Source organism: Dipodomys spectabilis, unplaced genomic scaffold, assembly GCF_019054845.1.
Source record: "Dipodomys spectabilis isolate Male_0828 unplaced genomic scaffold, ASM1905484v1 ptg000125l, whole genome shotgun sequence".
Lineage (NCBI taxonomy): Eukaryota > Metazoa > Chordata > Mammalia > Rodentia > Heteromyidae > Dipodomys > Dipodomys spectabilis.
The window spans coordinates 23,184,733-23,211,363 of record NW_024870802.1 but is presented as its reverse complement, the minus strand read 5'-3'; the positions used below and the strand labels follow the sequence as shown (position 1 = coordinate 23,211,363).

At 37.5% G+C, this 26,631-nt stretch overlaps 1 protein-coding gene across 4 annotated transcripts in view; it reads right to left on the bottom strand.

The window, feature by feature from the left end:
• The window catches only part of Sgms1 (sphingomyelin synthase 1), a 250,449-nt gene that overhangs the window by 100,944 nt on the left and 122,874 nt on the right, over positions 1-26,631 (bottom strand). For all 4 annotated transcript variants that reach the window (XM_042689212.1, XM_042689214.1, XM_042689211.1 and 1 more), the window contains exons 3-5: positions 24,195-24,236; positions 21,790-21,913; positions 9,804-9,884 (exon numbers count right to left, since the gene is read on the bottom strand). The gene's annotated coding sequence lies outside the window, so the exon portion shown is untranslated. The remainder of the gene's footprint in view (positions 1-9,803; positions 9,885-21,789; positions 21,914-24,194; positions 24,237-26,631) is intronic.

The following is a 26,631-nucleotide window of genomic DNA, read 5'->3' as shown; positions in this document are numbered from 1 at the left end:
GATTACAATGAATCACACTAAGTAAACCAATAATACATTGGCTATTATACCAAGAACAGCAGTTATTTTATTTTTAGAGGACAACATAAAACTTGTATGTGGAAACAACTCAATAAACCTTAACACCAACTGAAAAATATAGTTATATTGGTGAGTGTAGCAGTACACAGATACGTTGAGATCTACTGCTGAGGAGCACACACAGGAAATCTATTGTTTAGGACTCAGTCAAACTTGAAATTCAGAGTAGGAGCTCCATCCAGAAAGAAGGCCTCATAAATTTGATTAACTGTGATCAGAACTTAGATCCTTACAGGATATTTCCTATTACTTCTGTGCTTCAGAAACAAAAGGGACACCAATACCATAAGGATAGAATTTCCTCACAAGTGAAAAGGGGTGATTGTTTCTAAGATACTTTTGGAGGAACACACAGGCTCAATGATGTGACATTGAAAATCATTTAGAAACCCACTTCCACCTATCTCTGCAAACCCACACGTGGTCTTTGAGAAGCTAGTAAAGAACCCATCCATCTATGCCAGATTTTTACCTCCACACCTTGGCCCACACCATTCCTTTTGTCTGCTGAGTGTCCCACACTACTCTTTTTACTACTTAGACCATTTAGGATCCACTCAAATTCTCCTCCTAGAATCCTCTCATTAACTAAAGAATTGGGTATCTCCTCTCCTCTCCTTTTCTTTCCTTTCCTTTCTCCTCTCCTCTCCTCTCCTTCTTCTCTTCCTTCTCACATCCCCAAAATCCTTCAGAGTTAATTCTTTTTTTCTGTTTGTATTGGTACTGGGGCTTGAACTCAAGGCCTCACACACTTGCTTGGTTTTCTCACTGCTCTACTTTTCTGCCAAGACTGGCTTGAAATCCTCAGACCACAATTTTCTGAGTAAGTAGGATTACAGGCGTGAGTCACCAGTGACTTGCTGATCATTTGGTGTTGTGGTTCACAACCCAACACACTAGTGCCTTAGTGACATCCCTGACCTTTCTCTCTCACCAGATAGAGTCCTCTGAGGAATAGAGTGATTCAGAGGTTTTAAATCCCCAGTTTTAGGAGATTCTGAATAATCATTGTGGTTGATCTAATGATGTTTAAGTTATAGAACAGCCACAATGGAGAAGGAAAACCTTTGACTGCTAGCACATCAAGAATAAACAATTATTATAGTTGTTCAAACCAGTTGGCAAACAGAACTCAAGTGGCAGCTGTGTTTCCTTGCACTTTACATGTTCCAACAATGCAGAATGCTACTGGGAAAGTACATCCAATACTTCCTAAAAGGAAATGAAGTTTACAGAACAGTATGTCACATCAAATCTCAGTTCCCCAAACACTAATGCATCAAAATGAACAGAGGTAGTGAGTCATTCCATGTTCCTTTCAAGTAAGGAACAGTTAACATGCACCTCTGACAATTTGCCAGGGCACTAATTCCTCCTTACATATAAACATGTCTCTTGACATACTTATTAGAACCACAAATATCTCCCTGTTTACTACACCAAGATGGCTTCAGTAATAAAATTAGAGGTAGCAAAGAACAGTTCTTTAAGACAACTTTAACTTCTAGAACCATAACAGGCATGAATTTGTTTCAGTGGTTAAAGCTAAAAGTTAATGACAATAGTATCAGAGAACATTTTATCAAGACTCATTACCACACATACCCACAGTCAGTAGATACCTTTAATTAGTGTGAATATATTTCTGCTTTTATGACAAGTGGTAATAAAAAGCTATGTAGTAAGTCAGCTTCCCTACTAACCAATTAAATATTTTATTGTAATTGCCTATGACAAAGACACCAATAAATATTTTGAGTATAAACAACCAAAATGAATTAGTCAGCATTCTTCCACTTAAAGGTAACAGAGACGGCACTAGAAGCAACACAAGCAAAAGCAAGGTACAACACAGTGACCTGAAATAATCAGCAAACCGAAAGGCAGGTAGCTCAGCTGGGTCTTGGGACCTTCCCAAAATAAACTCCATCAAAATAAGATGGCATCTTTGCTTCTACAAGTTGGCTTTGTTGGCCTTTCCTGAAGTCTGCCTTCTTCTAACTTCCAGATCTGAAACTAAGAAGCATTACTCTTCACAGATGGGATTTTTTAAATGCTCCAGACTCACATCTGGTCCAGTTAGGGGCCATGCACCACAGATGGTCTGGTCTACCTACACAAGGATCATCTAGATGGACTGGCAGGAAAAGCAGTAAATTACCAGAAGAAGGTGGGTCTATTTCCCAGAAGTAGCAACAAGGTTTCATTTTCCTTCTAAAAAAAGTAGGATCATCTACCAAGAAATTTCATTTTATGCCTAATGTGAAAGCTTATCCAAGTAGAACTCCACCTGGTAATAAATTATATTCTAAAAGTACACTTCTAGGTCTAAAGTTAATGAACTCTAGCTCAGCTCTTGGAGTGCACTTCAGTGGAGACACTATGTCTCCAGTGTAGAGGCTGGTCTTGACAGTCTTTAAATGCCTATTTAATTCATGGCTGGTATGAAATGTAACGTCAATAACATTTCTAATACTGCACTCAAACTCCATTCGCAACATTGTACCTAAAGGAAATTCTACCTAGAACAAGAAAAGCAACATCAATTCTAATTTATTCCGTAGACTAGGAATGACAGTGGCTTCTGTCTTACATGCATTATGTTTCACATAATCCATGTTTCACATAAATCCATATGCAACCCTTGCAAAGCAGATGTTGACAACTACACAGAACCCATAATAAGGCTGAGAGTCAAAAAGGCTATCCATGTCTGGGTCAATGGCACATCACGTCATAGCTGTTTCAAAACCACATGTGTCTGGCCCCTCAGCTTAATACTCAATCAAGAGCAGCTAAATGGGATGGCTTTACAGATGAGGAACTAAGGCCAGATGACTCATACTCTGTGCAAGTACCTAAAAGGAGAACAGCCTAGTGGGCGGTGACACTCACTAGCCAGACTTTAACATGCTATTTCCTAAGGTACTTTAACATGTCCAAATAAGTGTTTTTCTAAGGAAGTTTTAAATTCATTCATACTTTTACACAAAAATCATCTAAAAATTAAGGATTTATTAACAGTAATTTCACTAAAATTTTCTTTTGACCTATTTTATGAAAAAGCGCTATCCCTATATTCTCAAGTCTATTTTATTTTTAACCAGTCCTGGGGCTTGAACTAAGGGTTTGGGCACTGTCCCCGAACCTCTTTGTGCTCAAAGGTAGTGCTCTACCATTTGAGCTACAGCACCACTTCCAGCTTTTTCTGAGTAGTTTATTGAGACAAGCGTCTCATGTACTTTTGTGCCTGGGCTGGCTTCGAACCACAATCTTCATATCTCAGCTTCCTGAGTAGCTAGGATCAGGGACGTGAGCCAGCAGTGCCCAACTCTTTTAAGAGAAAACCAAAGTAAAAAAAAAGAAGAATCTTTATTTTAGCTGTGGACACAGCAACATGAACTGGGTTTTTTATAACCTTAACACTTTTTTTGATTACACAGTATTTACTACATACAAGAGAATATAGTTAATATATTTGTCTTAAAACATAACATTAAGATAAACACTCAAGAAAACACCAGACTTAAAAGAATACATTAAACATATTTGTCCTAAAACAGGTTAAGAACAACATTTAAGAACCCACCAAAAGATTAGAATAGGCAGTCAACAACAACAAAAGGAACCACCATACTTAAATCAGAGAGCATTCCCAATACACCCTGACAGTTATTGTAGTGTTCCTTCTCCAGGAGGCTGTTGACCATTTCTTTCCATATATATTTACCAAAAGAAGTTTGAAGAGCTCTACGCTAAAATTTGACTTTGATAGTAAATTACCCTATGTATCAAAGTAGAGGTGCTCAGAAGTAATGGGACAGAAAATAGCTGAATTCATTCACAAAGGAAGGGAAACAGCTAAACTGCATAGTCTTAACACAGAACTCACCAGTCACACATTCCTCTATGAGCTCCTAATTTCACTTCATGGATTCAAGCCAGAACTAGTTCCCAGGAGTATTTAATTAAGTTAGATCTCCTTGACATGTCAGGTCATCACATGCCTGCCCCTCAAATTATGAGAGATCACCTCCAAATTAAGGTACTGTATAATCAAAGCAAAACAAACTGGTTCAGCAATAACCATCTAAAGACAAAGGAGCAGACCAATTAACAACAATGAACTCTACTTCATACAACATGGAAAAGAGGACCATTAACTGGAGGGGAGAAAATAAATCAAAGAAAACACAACTGGAAAAGGGCTTAATTTTGTTTCAATAATATATTAAGCAATTTATGACAGGAAACAAAAATTAACACATCATCTGTGAAATTAAAGGGCCTATGATATATGTCAACTAAGGACACCTACTGTCAACAGGTGAATACGTACAAATGGAGAATGGGAGGGTTTAAATGATACTTTGAAGACATGGTCAAGAAGAACAGAACAAGTAGATGAAGCTGAACTAACAGAAAGCAAATACCCAAAGAGTATGGGGTTCCCACAGCCAAATGAGCACAACTAACAGAATACCAAAGCCTCCCTGTCCTCAAGTGCCCAGGAGCACCTTCCTTGCTCCACAGCTACATGGGCACACAGAACCTTTACCATGCATATACCCTCTGGTGACAGTTGAAGTCTGGTCTTATGCAATCCACAGGGAATACTCTGAAGATGTAAAGGAAGCTTTGGGAAGAGGGTGGAGGGAGAGAGAGGGGAGAGGGAGAGAGAGAAGAGAGGGAAAGAGAGGGGGAGAGAGAGGTGTGTGTATATATGAGAGAGAGAGAGAGAGAGAGAGAGAGAAAATGTGTAAGCTTGTTCTGGAAATACAGATGGTAGTGTTTGAGGGGAGAAAAGAGGAATAAAGGAATAGTAGTATAGGCAGAATGATATTACAGAAGCAAATAAGTCCAACAATGCAGAGATTACTGATTCCTTAGGTAAACTGTTATAGTTTTACTTTTTAAAAAATTTTATTGTTGGGAGGGTGGGGGAGGATGGGAAGGGGAAACAAAGGAGGAGGCTACAATGCTTGATAAGGAATGTACTCATTATCTTGCCCATGTAATTGTAACCCCTCTGTACAGTATTTCCACAATAAAAAAAGAAAAAAAATGTTATTGTTGAGGTGATGTACAGAGGGGTTATAGTTACATAAATAAGGTAGTGAGTACATTTCTTGTCAAACATGTTCTTCCCTTAAACTCTTTTATTTGCACTGGAATCCATGTTCAAAACCCATGATTCCGAAGAAGGCAGGACAGAATGCAAGACTATAAATGTGCCCATCTGAATACTGCAGTCCTGGCAGCAATCTAACAAGAGAAATCCTTTTTTTGGAGGGGAGAGGGCTTGAACTCAGGGCCTGGGTACTATCCCTGAGTTTAGTTTTTGCTCAAGTTAGTGTTTAACTACTTTGAGCCACAGCTCTACTTCCAAAAAATTCTTATTGACTTGGGATGTTCAGAAGCAACAAGAGATTCATCCTTAGCTAAAGATGAAAATATAAGTCAAAAGGTGCTGTGACAAAAAAATAATTCTATTAATTCTTACTGCTGTGTTTGTTTTTAGTTACTAAGGATACCTTCAATCAAACTACTTAAGCCTCATGGCAGTCTTTCAAAATCCAGGCAAAATGCTCAGATATTAACCATGAGCTTCCAAAGGAAATGAACAAGAATTAATTTTGCAATAATTCCCTGATTTGGTAGGGACTATAAATACCTTTTGTTTTAAGAGGAAATAAGGAAATTGAATATTTAAAGATTATGTAAGACTGATTCAGGAAATTGACACAAATGAATGTTTAGAAATATCCAAGGCATTTTAAGGTTTAATAAAGTGTTTTGAGAACTAAGTGGGTGAAATTTAAAATAAAAACAAGCACCATAATCTTAGCTGTTACTTAGCAATTCCAGGCTTCAATCAATCTCTTCTAAAGAACAAACTAGAAAAAGAAAGACTAAAGAAACTGTTTCTAGAATAAACACAGATACGTATCTCAGCATTCTTTCTTTTCTCCATTTTTCTCTTGAAAATGTTACTCAAGCTAGATGAAATTTAAGCTGTTCAGTTTGGTCTTTCTTCTCTGGGGGAAATTTGCTTTTCATTAAAGATTAAAGTTTTTTGTTTTTTAATAATTTTTTATTGTGATTGATTACATAAATTTCACAAATTTCACAGTATTATGAGATAGTGATACTTAAAATCACAAACACTTTTTAACCTTCATGAGGCAAATTGTCATTATTGTGGTCTATAGTGTTTGTGAATTCTATGAGCTTTTGACAACTATTTCTTCCACATCAGGTGATATGTACATTTCTTTCCTTTTGCTCAGTGTAAGCTGTTCCCTCTTTCCTTCTCATTCCCTCCCTCCCATTGCTGCCCTTGAGTTGGTTAGTTTGTTTTGATCAGTGTCCAGTTCCCATTTCCCTCTGATTCTGTGTTCTCTTCCTAACTTCCCTCAAATGTGCGCATATATACCATATATGTGTTTAAGAACATGAGGTCTTTTAGTAATGATACGACAAACTTAGTGGAGGTCCTTTGTTTCTCAAGTCCTGTTTATTTTATCACATCTCCTTGCATTTTGGATTTAGCAACCACTTATTAGGGAGACCATGTGCCGTTTGTCTCTTTGCTCTTGGCTTACCTCACTCAAAATGATTTTTTTCTAGTTCCAACCATTTCCCTGCAAATGCCATTATTTTGTCTTTTCTAATAGCTGCATAATATTCCATTGTATACAGGTACCACAATTTTTGGATCCATTCATCTGTAGTGTAGCATCTGGGTTGTTTCCATATCTTGGCTATTGTGAACAGTACTTCAATGAACATGCAGGTGCATCTGTCCTTGTATCCTGGTTCCTGTTGCTCAGGATAGATGCCTACGAGTGGTATGGCTGGGTCATAGGGAAGATCTATATTTAGCTTTCTGAGGACCCTCCAGACTGCTTTCCAAAGTGGTTATATTAGGGTACATTCCCACCAGCAGTGAAGTAGGGTTCCTCTTTCTCCGCATCCCATCCAGTATTTGTCCTTGGCTGAATTTAGGATGTTGGCCATTCTGACTGGGGTAAGGTTGTATCTCAGGGTTATTTTTATTTGCATTTCCTTTACAGCCAGGGATGATGAACATTTCCTCATGTGTTTTGCCATTTTTATCTCCTCTTCTGAGAAGTCTCTCTTTAGCTCCCTTGCCCATTTAATGATTGGTTTGTTAGATTTGGGAGGGATTAGTTTCTTGAGTTCCCTGTATATAATGGATATTAGGCCCTTGTTTGATACATTGCTAGTAAATATATTTTCCCAATTGACTGTCTTTCTAGTTTGGTTGCTAGTTCTGCTGTGCAGAAACTTTTTATTTTAAGGTAGTCCCTTTGTTGAGTCTCTCTCCAACTTGTTGTGACCCTGGGACTCTGTTTATGAAGTTCCTGCCTGTGCCTTTAAGTTTGTGTCTCTCCTACTCTGTCCTGCAGTATTTTCAGAGTTTCAGGTTTGATGTCAAGGTCTTTAATCCATTTTGAGTTGATGTTAGTGCATGGTAACAGGCTGGGGTACACTTTTAGTTTTCTGTATGTGGCCACCCAGTTTTCCCAGCACCAATATTTGAAGATGGTGTGCTTTTTCCACTGTATGTCTTTAGCTCCTTTGTCAAATATCAGCTGGCTGTAAGTATGTGGTTTTATTTCTGGACCTTCTAATCTATTCCATTGGTCTTCAAGTCTATTTTTATGCCAATACCAAGCTGTCTTTGTCATTATGGCTCTATAGTAGAGCTTGAAATACGGTATCATGATCCCTCCTGCATTGTTTCTTTTGCCTAGAATTGCTTTGGCTATTACAGGTCTTTTGTTGTTCTACGTGAATTTTTAGATTGTTTTCTCTATTTCAGTAAGTATATCACTAGGATTTTAATGAGAACTGTATTGCATTTGTATATCAATTTTGGCAGTATGACCATTTTCACTATATTAATTCTGCCTATCCAAGAACATGGAAAGTTTTTCCATTTCCTGGTGTCCTCTATGGTTTCTTTCTTTAGGCGTTTATAGTTTTCATTAAATAGTTCCTTTACATCTTTGGTTAGGTTAATTCCTAGGTATTTTTTGAGGTTATTATGAATGAGGTTGTTTCCTTGATTTCCCTTTCTGCTTGTACAAATAAAGCTTAAAGTTTTGAATCAATGGCAAAGCTTCACGTAGTGGTTGGTTGAAATGAACTCTACTCACACTTTTAAGAAAAGAGATTTAAATTCTAAATTGGCCTTAGCATTTATCTTTGGTTGCAGAAGGCATGTGGCATGATAGCTTAGGTTATGCCAAGTATTGATTCAAAAGCAAACTTTGCTGTTACCAACCAAACCAAACTCACCACTGTTGCTGAGACTGATCACTGACAAACTGTAGCTTCAAAATATCTTAACAGGAAACCAACAATTAGCAGTGTGCTACAGACAGCTAACATCAGTCCACTAGAGCCAACTATCAATTTCTGGGAATTATTAGTAAGGTGGTTATTAAACACAGCTATTGTTAAAAGTTAAATTATACAGGGCTGGGGGCATGGCTCAAGTGGTAGAGCAGTTGCCTAGGTTTAATCCTCAATACCATATAAAGAAAGATTATATACACTGAGTTTTTATTTATACTAAAACAAAGATAACAAATGTTCAGTACCCATATACTCATCACTTGTCAATTATTTCACTAATACCCAAGCTCTTGATGCTATTTGCAATTACTGTGTCTTGCTGTCACAAAACTATACAGTGGCATGCTAGTGTGCTACTTTCTAGTTCTCCTTTTGTTGCCTCATTGGTAGTATAGAATCAGCTATGATGGGAATAGTCACACTCCAGAAATCTGTGAGCATTACAAGCCCTACTGGAAGAGCTGACCTGGCATTTTTCTACATTTGCTTCGTAGAGTGTTAATCAGCAATATTTCACAGAAGCCATGGTGCTTGAACTGGCCAGTTTTTTGAGTCAGAATAAAGGCTTGTAAATTAAAAATCATGACACAAACATAAGGACAGAAAGCAACTACATTTCTTGTAACTCTAAAATGTACCACTGATAGTCCATTTCAGACTAAAAGTACTATGACTAGACTTTCATTTCAAGAGAACTATTATCAAATCCAATACACAAATGAGTCAGCTGAGGTTCTGCAAGCTTGAGTAACTGCTAAAGTTTACAACAGCACATCAGCTCTGGGATATCTGACTCAAAAATACCTGATCTTTCCACAATGCTACCACATGTACTAGCAGTGTCACTGGGACAATGAAACCAAAATCAACCACAATAACGGTCAGATAATAAACAAGCATTAATAGGAAGAAGGTCTAGACAAAGTACCTAATCTTCATATTCATCAAGTGCAGTCATATTTATTTCTAAAACATACCTGCAAAAGCTATTTGAGTGGGAAATAGGAACCAAGAAATACCTGAGACCTGAACATGGCCATTCCAAGTTTCATTTAAATGTCCACCTGGTGTAAGGAATCTTCTTTTAGTTCTTTAAACACTTTTGCTATACCAACCAAACCAATGAGCCCAACTCAAAGTGACATATCCCTATCAAGAAAGATGTACAGAAAAATAAGATTTCTCAAATGTTAGTATGCATTCTGAAGTGTCTGAATATTGACTTTTAAGAGAAAACTTTTCAATTATTTTGTGCTGTCCTTTTACCATGGCCTCTTAAAGACAATCATTCAGTAATTAAAAGAATTCCAAAATACTAATAAAAATTTACTTACAGATTATTTAGGAAAACTCTTGTCATCTTGGCTTCCTATAAGCTACCAGCTTCTCCCACTGTTCCTGTACATTTCCATCACCTGTCATGAGAGGAAAGTATCTGATGAATTTCATGTATCATAAAGGCCACTTCTTGGTTTCCACTACAGCAATCTTTTCTTCATTTATACATAAAACACAGAGAAAAGTAATATTGTCTTTTCTGTTCTCAGAAGCTTCTTCTGTTCCCAGAAGCAAAGAAAATAGAATAACAGCATAGAATATCACTCTAAGGGGGGTAAAAACACAAACATAATTTCTACTGTTGGTGCTGGAACACATCTCAATGAGTTTTCAGGAAATGATTTACAAGTTCCCAGAAGGAACTGATAACCCACTTTCTTGCCCTCTTTTCACTTCCAGCCCTCCAAACTTCTTAAAAGTGAGTGGGAGCAGCAGGCAAGCTTGACAACAAGGGCCTCCCTCCAGTTCTTTCCAACCTGGACCCTGCTGGCTGCCACTCAGTAGACAGGAAAGGGTCACTTCTCTCTGTCCAGATTCTTTGTACCTGGAATCTATGTTTTAATTTCAGAGAAGGCGATGTGAAACTTCTGAGTTCTCTAATTCTGCTTTTTATTTTCCCCCTTAGTGGGGACCAGTGTTTGTACTCAAGACCTCACAGTCACTTGGTTTTCTTGCTCAGCTGGTACTCTACCACTGTCTAGCATCGCTCAACAGAACAACATAGGCCTTCTATTTATACTGCTTTGACAGGAGAAATGGTATCAGAGATGTTAAATATTCTGGAGGAGGGGGATAGGAACTAACTTCGATGGCACTCTAAAGTTCCTATCTCCAAAAGCTAAGCTCTGTGCCAAGAGGAACAAATAACACTATATGAAACACTCTTACTAAATATTTGATCCATTTTCAAAAGCAATGCACAGAACACTTTATTAAGCAAGCTGAGATGCTCCTAAAATAGGCTGCTCTCCCTTATGAATGATGTGCTTTTCTTAATGAAGTAGAGGGGAAAATCACAAGGGCTGGCACAGAACCTTGTACAAGCAAGTGAATTCTACTGCTTAATATATCTCTATTCCTAAATGCATCCATTCAATAAATAGATGTATTGGAGATGTCTCCAATACCAAAGCAATGTGGTAGGTGCCAGGCCTCTACTTCAGAATATAAGCAAATAATGCTTGCTAAGATTTTCAGCATAAGTAACCACATCAGGCTCATGCTTGTAATCCTAGCTACACAGAAGGCTAAGATCTGAGGACTGTGGTTCAAAGTTAGCCCAGGCAGGAAAGTGCAGGAGAATCTTATCTCCAATTCACTACCAAAAAGCTGGAAGTATAGATGTGGCTCAAGTGGTACTGAAGAAAGGAGGCAAAGGAGGCCAGGTCTGGTTGGTGCTATATTGGCCACATGGTGGATGGTAGGGTCTGGCATCTTGTCTTCATGCTGGGGGAAGGGACCCCCCACCATCACCTGCCTCTCAGGTAATGGGTATTCCCAGACCCCTGGAAGCAGGGACAGGCATTTGGCTGATAGGTTACTGAATCTGTCAGTCTAGTGCCTGGGACTGGGAATTTCCTGAGGATCTGCCCCCTGTGCCTAGCTATTTAGGTCAGACCGGCCTAGCCCCTGGACTCCATGCCATGTGTGTCTCTGTGGTCATGTCCTGTGTCTTGTCTCCTGGCTCATCTCCAGTCATCATGGAGTCCCAATTCAGCTCTCCATTGGAGCTGAGTAGGCTTGTTGGTATTGTTTTTGTTATTTCTTTCCTCTTTAGCATGTTTCCTAGCTGTGTTACATGTATTTGCATGCTGCAAGCCTTTGTAACAATTGGCAGCCTGCAGCCTATTAATTGTATAATAAAGACTCCAATATTCTGTATTTTAAAGTGTAGCTTCTGGAATGATTTAACTTACAATGATACATGCTGCTAGCCTTGAGCAAAAAAGATCAAGGGCAGCACCAAGGCCTTGAGTTCAAGTCCTAGGACTGGCACACACACACACACACACACACACACACACACACACACACACACACACACACTTACGCACGCACGTACACAAAGCACCAAAGAAATGAGCAATCACTGCAGAGAAAATTATTTCTACTATGTATTGGGGAAAAGGGTGAGGATTTTAAGTATTCAGACTAGAACTTTTTTCTCCTAGAAAGTTATATTTAAAAAACAACAACTTGTTTTCCTGTCTAGTGGCACTGCTAGTGAGACAGCAGTGGGAAATATCCAAAAGGGTTATAACACCCCAGGTCATATTCACTGTAGAACTAGAGTGGTGAAACTACCAGCAGCCTTAAAGCAATTAAGGGGTTAAAAGTAATCTTTCAAGCCAGGTGCTAATGGCTTATACCTATAATCCTAGCTACTCAGGAGGCTGAGATCTGAATATCTCAGTTCGAAGCTACATCAGGCAGCAAAGTCCATGAGAATCTTATCTCCAATAAACTACTCAGAAAAAGCTGAAAGGGGCACTCTGGCTTAAGTGGTAGAGTGCCTGCCTTGAGCATAAAGAGGCTTTGAGCCCAGGCTCTGAGTTCAAGCCCCAGGAGCAGCAATAAAAAAATAAAACACAATAGCCTTTCACTCAACATTTTCCTTCTCAATCCTTTTCTTAGTACAAGGAATACATATATGTTTAAAATGAAGCAAAGATAAATAAAGACCTATTTTCTACCATGAACTTAAACCTCTACAGGTATTTTCTTATTAAGCTTGGCTATCAGTTAACCCTTGAACATTTTAATACATCTTAATGCTTTGACCCACATTACTAAGTACTGCATGCATTTCTAAAGGCAAAAACAGCACATGCTATTTTTTCACATGCTACATGTACTTCTAAATGTTTCACCTGACTGATTCGCTTAATGTGGAGAAAAGCATTATGGAGAATATTACTATTACTATCTAGTTTTAGAGATGAGAAGCTGAGGCAGAGTTGATGAGAAAACTGGCCCAATAATGCACCAACACAGCAGAATATACATTCATTAATCATTCAACTAAGTTTGAGTAGGAAGCCTTCCCAGGCTTCAAGCTCTCATTTGGATGAGTTCCTTAGCCTGTCACTCTAGCCTTCTCCTGACAAGGAATAAATGGTACCAGCCATGAGTGGTGGTGAAGGCTTGGATTGTCCACAGGTGTACTGCAGGCTGCTCCCTCCCATAGTGTGAGAGGGAAAGTGGCCTCACTTCAGCACAAAACACCAGAAAACCATTGAGTTGCCATCCTCCTCAAGCTTTTGTTATCTTAATTTCTACCTGGTGGCCTCTCCAAACTCTAACATGATTTTTTAATGCCCAACGAGGTCTCTGTAGAAAAGGCTCAATATTTCTTTCACAGAAAAGAAAAGCAAATTTCCAAAAGGATATGAGAACACAATCAACCCAGTCTTGTGAGCCGTCTACACATGGAGTCATGGAAAAAACTTGCTCCTCTTACTCACTATGTCTAGTGCCATCTAGATATCAAGGAGTTCTTTACTTCCTCGTCTATGAGTGAGTGACCCCAAAATTCTGCCTCCCTTCCTTATAAAGAAAATGTACCCAGGTATCATTTATTACAGAAGTATCCTAAAAATTCTGTTACTGTTTCATTAATTGCACAAAACAGGGAAAAGCATGTTATGTTTAGCCTGGCAAAACCTGTACTTCTACCACCCCACATCGTACTTCTTCCACAGAAAGAGTAATAACAAAAACACTTTCCACAACTCAGTTATCCAGAAATTATGACTATAATTTCTATATTTATCATTTAATCTCTCCTGTCACCCTCAAAATGCAGTGTTTCTAGTTTTAAAAATATATTTGAAATAGCTTTCATTCAGTAATAGGGATTTTTTTTTTTAGTGTAGATACTTTCATTCAGACAATTTGAACTTCATGGCTTTCTACTCAAACTGTATTTAGTAAGAACAATTTCCTTACTATTGTTATCCCAGCAAAAAATAAAAATAAAAAACAAGTCCTACTTTTTCCTACCTTTTTTTTTTTGAAGTACAAGTCACTTCATCACAATTCTATAGCACTCGGCTGCATGGAAAGGAGCAAACAATAGCTACATGTGCATTCCCATCAACTCTGATACAGGAAAGGAGCCCGCATTTTCAAAGGGCCTGAGGTTGAGAAGCCCAACCACAACCTACTTCTTAGGTGGAACAGCTCAACTTAGAACACAATTCCTCCATGCAGACAAAATTTGTACTTTTCTCTTCTGGGCCCTTTTGAAGGAAAAAAGATAGTAACAACAGGAAACCCTTTTGAGACCGAACCTTAAGTGGATCAGGGCCAAAATAAAAACTAGCAAGCAAAGATGCTCTGTGATGTGACAGAAAGGGCCTGTCAGCCCCAGTAATTATTAGCATGAACAGGAATAACAGGACAAGCGAGAAGAAAACAACTAGACAATGAAGATGACAAGAGAAGACTGGCAGTGGATGATAAGAGGAGAGAGCAGTGGAAGAAAGAAGAGAGAAACAACAGTGATCTTATGGGTTAAGGCTAGTGGTAGGTAAAGTGTTACCTGTAAAAGACTAGACAGCCAATATTTTAAGTTTCGCAAGTCGTATGGTATGTATGTCTTTTGCAAATATTCAACTCTGCCAAGAGAGTGTGAAAAGAGCAGAAAGAACAATCAAAGAAATGGATACGATTGTGTTATAATAAAAGCAACCAAAGCAGATCTTTAGGTCAGATTGGGCACAGCAGGTGATAGTTTACCGGCCCTTAACAGCCACAGGAAACCACAGCATACTAAAATTCTAAAGAGAAAGATACTGCAGCCTAATTAACAAGTCTGAACATACCATGGCCATGCAGTTGGCAACAAGAACCCTAAGGTAGAACAAAGCAATGCTATTATTATTTAACACAGTTTTCCTGAGTTTTAAAAAACAGATTTCTGACCTCTTTAAATGGTTACCCATTACTACCCATTATGATATATCATGATGAGCATCTGCAGACAAAACCCAAATAGTACCAAAGCTGAGGCCATTAATTTCAGTTTCTAACTGAAATTCTCACTTTTCCTGGGACATGACATAATTAAGTTGGCCTAATTGTTCTTTAGTCTTGAGTCTCCAAATTAGCCAGCAAAAAGCTTGACTAGAGGTATGGCTCAAATGGTAGAGTGCCAGCCATGTGCAAGCAAGCCTAGCAAGCATGATGCCACTAATTGAAGCTATAGAATTGACAAAAAGAAAGAAAGAAAGAAAGAAAGAAAGAAAGAAAGAAAGAAAGAAAGAAAGAAAGAAAGAAAGAAAGAAAGAAAGAAAGAAAGAAAGAAAGAAGGAAGGAAGGAAGGAAGGAAGGGAAAGAAAGAGAAAGAAAGAAAGAAAGAAAGAAAGAAAGAAAGAAAGAAAGAAAGAAAGAAAGAAAGAAAGAAAGAAAGAAAGAAAGAAAGAAAGAAAGAAAGAAAGAAGGAAGGAAGGAAGGAAGGGAAAGAAAGAGAAAGAAAGAAAGAAAGAAAGAAAGAAAGAAAGAAAGAAAGAAAGAAAGAAAGAAAGAAAGAAAGAAAGAAAGAAAGAAAGAAAGAAAGAAAAGAAAGAAAGAAAGAAAGAAAAGGAAAAGAAGAAGTTGGGCTTTGGGAGCATTTTGGACCTAGATTCCAGATGTATAATCTGCATGTTAATATAAAGAAGTGCAGGGAAAAATTTTTTAAGAGCTTTAAGAACTTATAATCCATAGTTTAAAAAAATAGTATAGGTGGAAGAAATTTATATGTAAAAACCCTAATCATAATCAAGCCAAAACAGTAATATCCCAAAAGCATGAAATTCAGTTAACCACAAGAAAACCTCACCTAAAATTGAATCTAAAGATAACAACCAAAATCTTTAAAATAACTAAAGATCATCTTATATAGGTGAAAACAATAATAGGAATGATGGAAGATATTTAACCAGAAACAAGAGGCCAGAAAACAATAAGAAACATTTTTAAAGATAAAAAGGAAGGAAGACATGGATGAAGTGAGTTAAAATTCTATAAACAACAAAAATTATCTCTCAAAAGTGAGGTGGGGGAAAAACTATTTTCAAACAAATGAAAACCGAGAGAACCATTTACCAATAAACACCCACACTGCAAGAAATGTTAACAGAACAAAAATGATAACCAGATGTAAAACTGAATCTATAGGAAAAAACCAGGAGCCCTAGTAATAACCAATGCATACATAAATTTGAAGGACTACATTTTTCTTTATTTTTTAAAATATTTATGATAGCTTTATATATTAAAAAAAGTCTGGGCATAGTGGAGAATGCCTACACTCTCAGCTACTTGAGAGGTAGAGACAGGAGGGAAGATTGCTGTTCAAAGCCAACATAGGCAAAAAGTTACTGAGAGACTGTCTCAAAACACAAGCTGGAGATATTGCTGTATGCCAGAAAATATACATTTAAGACCTTGTGTAGAAAAAGTAAATCATTTATTTTCCCTCAAAACATAAAACATTTATTTAATATTGATGAATAAAAGTAAAAAGCAAATATAATAAATTCAGTTACTCCTTTTGAAAGACACCGTATTTTTAAGAAATAAAAAATTAGTAACTTTCTCCACATAGCCTTGTTAATAACTAGCTCAATGGGAAATAGCACACATCTTCCTTTTCATCTTCTATTATTTTTAATCAATTATATTTTAATTGAAAAATATAGTCTATCTTTATCTTTAATGCTGCTTTGAAATATCTAAGCATACTCTGTAAAGGGCTACAATGAGCCAATTAACATATGCATTACCTTGTACAATTACTTTGTTGTAAGAAAATTTAAAATGAACTCTCAGCAATTTACAGGACAATCATGTATTATCAACTAGAATCATCCTGCTGTATCACAGAGCTTTTACTTATATTCCTTTTTTTAAAAATATGATCTTGTCCACAGCAGAAGAGATTAGGGAACTTAGTATCTGACAACACATCCTATACCCACCATGCTCAGGCCCAGGGTTCCCGTGCACAGTAAATCTGAAGGCTGGTCAGAAACTGTATGTAGCACGTGCTTCAACAGGAAAAGATAGGATGAACCAGGTTGCACTCTTAGGAACCTCAACTGTGGTAGAAATCCTTCCATCTCTGAGCACTCTGCCCTCCCCACTGTAGCACTCATTTCAAAATCAGCCTGTGTGGAGTATTGTCATTTCACATGACTGACCAGCAACATGTGCCAGTGGTGTTCTGCTGTTGCTTCACTTTTCTTACCACTGAGAATACACAAACTCTTCTAACTTTCCTATCTTGTAGCACTTCCTGCTTTCTTGAGGCTCCTCCTTATCTCCCCAAGTTCCCGCCAAACCCAGTTCTACACGTCATTATAAACCCACAGAATGTACAACACCCAGAGGAATGCTAACATTAACAATGAAAGAAGGGCAATAAAGATGAGGATCTGGTAAACAAACAAAAAAAGTAAATTTAAGCAAAACTTATGAGCAAAAGAAAACACAAACTGTGGTTGTATGGCACCACTGCAAAAGGTCAGAGAACTTAACAATTAGCAAATGCTTGTTTTTATTCCTAGCATTTAAAATTCGTTCAAAATACGCAAATATCTTTGGGATGAAAGTGCTTCCTGTGAATGTCACTTGAATGAATTAATTATAGTATTATGCTTACTTAACCCTTTTCTTACACAGAAAACATTCAATGGTCTACACAAAGGAAAATGATTTTACGTAGGCTAATTTTCACACTAACATTTTAGTCATCCTCAGAAACTGGCTTTAAGGGAAAAATAACACTACACGATTTATATTAAACTAGTTCTTACTAATACATAATGCAGTACGTAAGCAAAGTATTTTTTTTGTTAAGGCGATTTACAGAAGGGTTACAGTTACATAAGCAAGATAATGAGTACAATTCTTGTCAAACTTGTTACCCCTTCCTTCATTTTTCTCCCACTTTCCCTCCCCCTCCAAGCAAAGCATTTCAATAGATTCAAAGGATGAGTTTGAGGGTCACATAAGTAGTTAATATCCAAGTCACAATACCATAAACAGCATTTTCATTGACAATTATTTTATCTCAAAAGAATTTTAAGATATTTTTCCTTCATTCTGGCCAAGAAAGTAAAGAAGCATATATGGACTCAATTCACCACATGCGCATGCAGCCAAATGACGCAGAATAACAGCAGCAGTATCTCTATGTCCTGCCTTTAAGGAGAAGAATAGCAAAGAGGTGCTCAGTCGGGACCCACCAAGAAAGTGTTCAGGTTCATTATCCACTTATTTAACCTCTGGTTAGAGGAAGTGTCTCTTACTTGAACAGGGGAATACAGTCTTTTTTAAAAATATTTTTAATATATATTTTATTGTAAAAATACTGTACAGAGTGGTTACAGTTGCATGAGTAAGGTAACGGTACATTTCCTATCCAGCATTGTTACCCCCTCCTTTGTTTTTCCCCTACCGTCCCTTCCCTCCCCACCTCCCCAACTCCTCCATCCCCACCCCCTCCAAGTTGTAAAGTTCCTTTTCAACATAGTGTCTTGTACATCTCATTGTTACAATGGGTCATCCTGTATCCTTGTTTCTCAGCATTTTGTTATTTCCTCCCCAAATTAGAAAAATGTATATACAAAATGCAGAACACCGGAATCAAATACAGTGAAAACAGGGGTTATACCGTGGGAGAAAAACATACAAGAGAATCAAAAAAAAATCACATAGTACATTCTAAGTACATTAAAAACAATAGCAAGAAAGATAAAAACCTCTGAGTCCATATCTTAGGGTTCATTTCACTTAACATCATCTTATATGGTCATATGTACATAGCTTTTGACCTTCTCTGTTTGTCCTAGATATATACTAGTTATTGCAAATAAGGAAAACCATGGAATCTATGTTTCTTTGGGCCTGGCTTACTTCACTTAGTATAATTTTTTCCAAGCCCTTCCATTTCCTAACAAATGGGGTGGTGTCATTCTTTCTGATGGAGGCATAGAATTCCATTGTACATATATACCACATTCTCTTGATCTGCAAATACAATCTTATATCTCTGTTGTTGTCATGTATTCTAACTATGCTAGTGGCTCCAAAATTAGTCTTTTTAGATTCCACTTATAAAATATGAATAGAGAATTTAAAGGAAAAGAAATATAACTTTAAAGAGAAAAAAAGTAGACATTTTAGTCCTCAAAGGTTACTTTTAGATTTTAGTTATGGAGAAAGAGGTTATAATCTTGAGGCTTCATTATTTGAGTGCAAAAAACTAATATATTTATCTATCATCTATCATATTTGCTTATGAGTAGAAATGGTTAAATATCACATCATGATGCACAACTAGGTGCTAAAAACCTTCATAAAATGAAAAAAAATATCCTTTTAGAGTAGACGAAGCAATCAGTGCAGGCTTTCATTATAACAAATCTTGGAACCAGCTTGTCCTAAGTGTAGCTTTGGACAGAGCTTTGCTAGCGCTTCTGGAAAAACTAAGGAAAAGACTGAGGACCTCTGCACATACAATCCTCTTTTGTAGGATGTTCTGGCCCAGAAAGAGCAGGCTTTTTCTTCCTTCCTGCCCTTATATTGGTGATCTCACTGAGGCCATCCATGGTCTCCTTACTATATACTAAGAGTGTGTGTGTGTGTACACATGTATACTCTCATACACATACAAACAAGCACACACACCACACACCACTCAGGTTTATATTCCCAATTCTCTTCTCCCTCTCTCCTTCCTATTTCCAGAAGACTGATTATTATTTTGCACACATCTCTTATTTATATAGCTTATCACAACCCCACAGTGCAAGTTTTGGTTGCCCTGTGTCTGTTTTATTCTTGTCAATTTTGTTCACTGCCTGCAGTGTCTAAAGGAGGACCTAAACAGAAAAGTATAGCCAAAAGCTACTGAACTCAGGAAGACAGTGAAGGTTTATGAATAGCATTGTTTTTGCTAGAGAACATGCAAGTCAAGACCTTAGTGCATAAACAAATGGCACATAGTTAACAGTAAACCAATATTAGCTTTAAAGAAAAAGATAATATAGGGGCTGGGAAGGTGGCTCGATGGTAGAGCGCTTGCCTTGCATGCTTGAGGCCCTGGGTTCGATTCCTCAGCATCACATAAGCAGAAAAAAAAAAAGCTGGAAGTGATGCTGTGGCTCAAGTGGTAGAGTGCTAGCCATGACCTGAAGAGCTGAGGGACAGCACCCAAGCCCAGAGTTCAGACCCCACGACCGGACCCCCCCCCCAAAAGAAAAGAAAAGATAATATAAAGCCTTTCATCAATTTTTTTGGTCCTGAGAGTAATAATGCCAGAGTTGGCTACAGAGCTGATAAAGTAGCAAAAAAGCAAAAGAAAAATAACTGCTATAAATCAACAGGAGGGAGATGATTCTGTTAGTCTACATGATAAGATTTAGAAATCTGTACTTCCTTTTACAGGAGAACAAGTTTGACAGATGTGAGTCTGTGAAGAGATTATGGGTAGATATTGTTCACACATTCTTCACTTCAGGTCTACCTATTCCTCAGCCAGCCTCAAACCTGAAACAGATCCCAAAGTCAGCTTGCTTCCATCCATTCACTCTGACAGAAGGCAAAAGCAACAGGATGTGCAAATATCAGGACAATGATCATGTTTTTGAAAATTTCTCTAAAAAACTGATTTTCAGACTGAGGGAATTTGTAAGTAAATGTGTTAATAAATATCGTTCCACTAAATATTTTGGAAGAAAAAGATTCCAAGGAAATGAGCTGGGGCTGGGAAGGTGGCTCAGTGGTAGAGCGCTTGCCTTGCATGCCAGAGGCCCTGGGTTCGATTCCTCAGCACCACATAAGCAAAAACGAAAAAAGCCGGAAGTGGCGCTGTGGCTCAAAATGGTAGAGCGCTAGCCTTGAGCTGAAGAGCTCAGGGACAGCGCCCAGGCCAAGAGTTCAGGCTCCACAACAGACCCAAAAAAAAAAAAAAAGGAAATGAGCTACTTCTTATCTATTCTTTGCATCTACCATGGTTTATTTCTAATATTAATGAAGACAGGAAACAGTAAATATATAAAGCCCATGAAAATATACATAATTCATTTTAATGTAATACAAATAATGTCCCAAGTCTTAAAAATCCAATATAAAAAATGAAAAAATGACATATTTCCTTTAAATGAGTGAACTTTATCAAAGTTATTCAAAGTGTTCAATTGTTAACTTATGTTGTATCCTTTTTCTCTACCTTTCTCTCTGGGAAATAGTAGGCCAGATATATAATCATATGGAACCTCAATCTCCTCATGCACAAAAAGGGACTTGCTTAATGTTTCACCATGGTATAAAAGATGCAAATGTATTTAGCACAGGGAACATATAGTGTTCTTCGTTATTAGAGAAGGAGGGAAAAAAACACCTAAGGGACAAAGTTGATATATAGCATGGCATGAAGAGCTGGGGCATGAAAAGCTAGGCATCCACTAAAGGCCACAGGACATGAAACAATGGTAAGGCTAACTCTGATGATAAATAATGCGAAGAAGATAAAATTGAAAACCATTTCACTTGGTTAAACGGATCTAGGATACCAATCAAAGTATATGATTAACTAGGAATCAGTATAGTCATTGCCCAATCAGAAACAGCCTGAATGATGCTCAATAGTAAGAAAAAAGCCAATAATACTAGCTCTTTCAAAGGGCACACATTTGATGAGCTTCTACATGAAATGCTCTACTCCCAGGAAAGAAGGCAATGAGGTCTTAGGCTAAAAGTTTCTTATCCTTTTCATATGGCCAGAATCAAATATAATCTCTAGCTTCTTTGTTGTCCTTCAATTACTTGGCTAAATTATTCCCGGAGTGAGAAACGACATCCCACCCCACCCACCATCACATTTCAAGAAGAACAGGCCTAAGTACAGTTTCCAATCACACAAAACAGCCATACTGAGTCCAATCAAGTAGGCCACACCAGGTTCAGTCCAAGCTCTAAGTTATTACATACCTCTGACAGCTACTGTTTTGCATCTATCAATAGGGTTCTTTAAAATTATTCTCATGTACGCTTCCTGAGGCAGGGTCTTGTCTTGTATTCCATAAGTTGCCCAACCAGATACTCAATGGTGTGCCTAAAACAAAGGAGCAATGTAAGCAAAACTTCAAAATGGAATCGTAAAATTTGAAAGCTAAAAGGGCCTTACAAGTTCAGTAGAGCTCAATAGAGATAAAAATATGTCTTAATTTGGAAACAAAAGTTTACATTGTGCTTTCCACCACTTCCCACCTCTCATTTTTTCTTTCTCTTTTTAGCCTTTTAATTTCCATTGTCCTTAATCACATATGAATGCCCACTTTTCTTAATTAAAAGTTTTCATTAAAAGTTTCTCCTTTCAAGTATTTATCAACTAACTTTAATGGCCAACAAATAATTATCACAAATTAAGTACAGTACTTCAACTGAAAACAAGGCCACCTACTGAGTTACTCTCTTTACAAGCTATCTTATAAGAAGATATTCATCTCTCTGCCAACATATTAACCTCATAAAGTAATATTTAAATACATGCATACATACATATATATGTGTATATTTATGTGCACATATGCATCCCATGCATATATGAGTAAATGGGTATGGGTATGTGTCATATAAGGAAAATAGCATTTTACATATGATAAAGAACAAAGAATATCTATAATTTTTAAATATATTTTACTATCTTTAACTAGTTATACAAACTTTTAGTTCAATATGTCAATTTACAATGAATCTTAATTAGTGTCACTCCTTCCACCATTCTCCCATTTCCCATCTATATTTGTATTTACATTTAAACAAATATGGAATCTATGTTATCTAGAAAAATACTGATTTTTATTCTGATCATGTTTCATTTAGTCAGTATTCATCTCTTCATCTCTCTCCTCTCTCCCTCTTCCTTCCTTCTTCCTCTCTTCTCTCTTTTCCTCTCTCTTACACACACATACACACACACACACACACACACACACACACACACACACACACGCCCATAAGTGGGCTCTTAATCCTTTTCAGGCTCCCATAAGGTTTGCATCATTGAGTACTGGGTGAAAACTAAGCACTGAGGAGGTAGCTCAGAAGTGGAATACTTTCCTATTATGAACTAGGCCCTAGGTTCCATCTCACATACATCAAAAAAGAGAAAAGAAACAAAAAAGGAAAGGAAAGCTGTTCTACTACCTCACTTCAAGAGAATCATGAACTCCTTAAAGCCACTGTTGGACAGCAAAATTAAAAGAACACAGGGACATCTACAAAGAAAGTAAAATAACTGCTAGCCTGAACAAACTAAGAAACTTAATTCTACAAAGAATTCTTTTTTTTTTTTTTTTTTTTGGGGGGGGGGTCCGGTCATGGGACCTGAACTCTGGGCCTAGGCGCTGTCCCTCAGCTCTTCAGCTCAAGCGCTCTACCACTTGAGCCATAGCACCACTTCCTTTTTATTTTTTTATTTTCTGCTTATGTGGTGCTGGTGCTGAGGAATTGAACCCAGGGCCTCATGCATGCAAGGCAAGCGCTCTACCACTGAGCCACCTTCCCAGCCCCAAAGAATTCTTTTAAGTATATTTTTATTATCTCTAAGTAGTTGTACAAAAGAGCTGCAGTTCAACAAAGCAGTTTATGAATACAATGCATCTTGATCAATGTCACTCCTTTCAGTGGAATCATCACTAGGTATTTCTTCAGAACCTAGTTATATCAAGCCATTCAATCATTCTTTATGTGTATGAAGTTACATTATATCTGTAAATAATCAAATACAGTCACAAAAAGAAGCTGTCACACTACCATCATTTTTGAAATATAAGATTCTCCTAATTCAAAAGCATTCAATTAAAGCTTCAAAGCAATATCACTTCCTCATGATACCAACATATAATTTGTAAACCCAAAGATGAAGCACACAGCTCAATAAAAAGGAAATAGGATATGATCTTAAATTCAAAGCATTGCCAAGTATTGTATTCATAGGATAACATTCAAAGTTTATTTTAAGTAATGTTTAGAAAGTAAACTTAATTAGTATTAGCTCTAGATGCTGTGGGTCATGTGATCAACTGATTAAGAAAAATGGTCCCTGAACTTTTGTACTCAAGGATAGTATTCTACCACATGAAAGTGCAGCTCCATATACTGCATTCTGGTGGTTGGTCAACTGGACATAAGAGCCTCAAGGACTTCCTGTCTGGCTCTGAACTGCATTACTCAGCCCTCAGCCTCCTAAGCAGCTGGGATTACAGGCTTGAGTCACCAACACCTGGCCTAAACATTTCTTACATTATAAGAACAGAAACAACTGTTTGTTTAGATCATCTCACTGGTAATACACAGAAAATATAAACTAGACAAATGGAAAATCCACTTACCTGACCCATGTTATTACTTTTCTTCATCAATCGCCTTCTAATCTAGAAGAAAATAAGTAAATTAAAGTACATTCTTCTTATAATGAGTTGCTGACAGAAAAGCAAAACTAAAACCAAGGTAGTTATTATTCTTTTCTTGTTACTGTATCCATAGGGAAGGAAGGGAACTTTCTCTATACTTCCTGACTTATTTCTGGCTTCCCTGGGTTCAGAGTACGCTGCTGTTAGGCAAAGCTGAGTACATATCTAATGCCAATAAAATACTGAGACTACAAGTACACCCCCAGTTAGATAATCAGCTGCTAATTTAAAAGTCAGAAAGCACATGAGATGTTTACATGTTCATTTCTAACACAATGCAATCAAGAGGAAGCCAAGTACTAACACAGACTTCATACAAAACTGTAGGATCAACAGACTTGTACTAACCACTGAACAATGCTTCCTCATTTTAGCTCATGAAAGATTTCCTCAACTAAATACGGTATGTCTGCCAACATATGTATGTGGATATTTAAGCACACAATGCATGCGTGTGATTTGTGGTACTACAAAAAAAGGGGAAATGTTATCATTGTGAAAAAAAAATAAACATATAGTAGTATATTACATACAACCTAAACTCTGCAGTTCTTTAACAGCCTGACTCTGAATACTATACACTAATCATGGTTGCTGGCAAGGTCATTCAGAGATCATTCTTGTCCCAAGATCTATCTGGGAATCTAAGAATCCCTGTATGGATAGAATAAAATGCTGTGGGGAGAAAGAAGCAAGTAGCAGTCAGCTGCAGAGTAGATATTATTTCAGGTAGATATTACCACATCTAAGTTGTTTTCCCTGATGAGTTGTTTGTTTGAGGTCAACCTGCAAGTTCTCAGGGTCTGTAGAACAGAGAAGTTATTTATGGTAGAAAGCCAAGGGCCTTCCTATAATCCAGGAAGCAAACACTGCTAAGCCTAAAATGGAGGAAGGCAGAAAAACCAGAATAAAGAATGCTAGAGGGAGTTTGGTTTCCTTTTTGTACAAAAACACAAAGATAATAACTTAATTTGTATGTGATAGAAACTGAGACTAAGTCATTAATGCAGTAGGTCACTTGATCTTCCAACTCCTGTATGAAGGCTGACTCAAAGCAGCAACAGGGTGTCTGAAGGTAGTAGATGAAGCCAAGATATTTATAAATAAAAAAGAAAAGCTCACAGAAACAATGCCAAGTGATTGGGTACCAAACATGTTATGCTGCCCCTGCCCATGAGTCAGTTAAAGGGAAAGTGTCCCATTATTTGGGATCTACAATTCTGGGCCAAAATAATCGAGTAACTCTAATTTATAAACCAGGCTCACTCCTCAAAGGAGAATTTTAAAAAAGAATCCCTTATGTTTTCCAGGACTTAATGTTCTGACGTGTTAATTAGTTCTATCACACTACATGTCCTACATCTGTAGAACATAGTGCCCCTCAGAAACAGTCACAGGCACAGACAGGCAAATTAACATCAGCTATTGAGGAGCCCAAGAAATGCCACCTTCCAGCCACATGTCAAACTTTCATGAATATTTCATTTCTATCATAAGTACTTTCAAAAAGTTGGAGGTTCAAAATGGGAACACAGTTCAAACAATGAATATTCCAGTTTGCCACTTGACCATATCTACTTATAAAGACAATATGTAACTAAAAAGATCTTCCTGTAACTTCACTGGTAAATAAATTAAGTCTCAATGACAATAACTGCTTATAGACCATAAAATTCCTTTGCATTGAACCCTACAAGAACACTGGTAAGAGGTAGGTTAGAAACTCCAACTTAATCAGATGCAGAGACTGAGCTTAGAGATTATACTTGTCCAAGGTCAAATACTGGTCTAAAGTTACACCTGGGAAGGTGGCAAAGGGTTCCAAACCAAGTCTATTGAACACCCTCAGAGTATAGTGCTGAATGTGACTTGATCACGAATATACCCAAATCTCCTTCTCAATTTCAAATCATCAGTGATACACTCACTATTTTCTAGCTTGAATTGCTTCAACTTCTACCTGGAGTAAAGGGTATTAACAACATTCCTTCCCTCTGTGACAAGGAAGAAGTGGCTTGAGGACAGGAAGCAAAAATAGGCCTGGCTGGACTCTACAGATAAGGGCAAAAGCAGCTAGAGCACTCTGGTGATCTTCCCTAAATGGCATCTTAGCACAGGAAAAGCTGCAGCTTTCGAAGTAGACAACTTCCATGAAGATACATGTTCTTTCTGGGACTAATGAATAAGTAAGCTAACTATGCATACCATGCACAGCAGAATGTCTAGGAAAAAGATTTCGTAAGTTGTACTCATAAGCTGTGACAGTAAACCTTTCATTCGGACTGAACAAAAGGTGAGGCAGCCAAGGCACCAGTGGCTCACACATCTAGCTATTCAAGAAGCTAAGCTCTGAGAA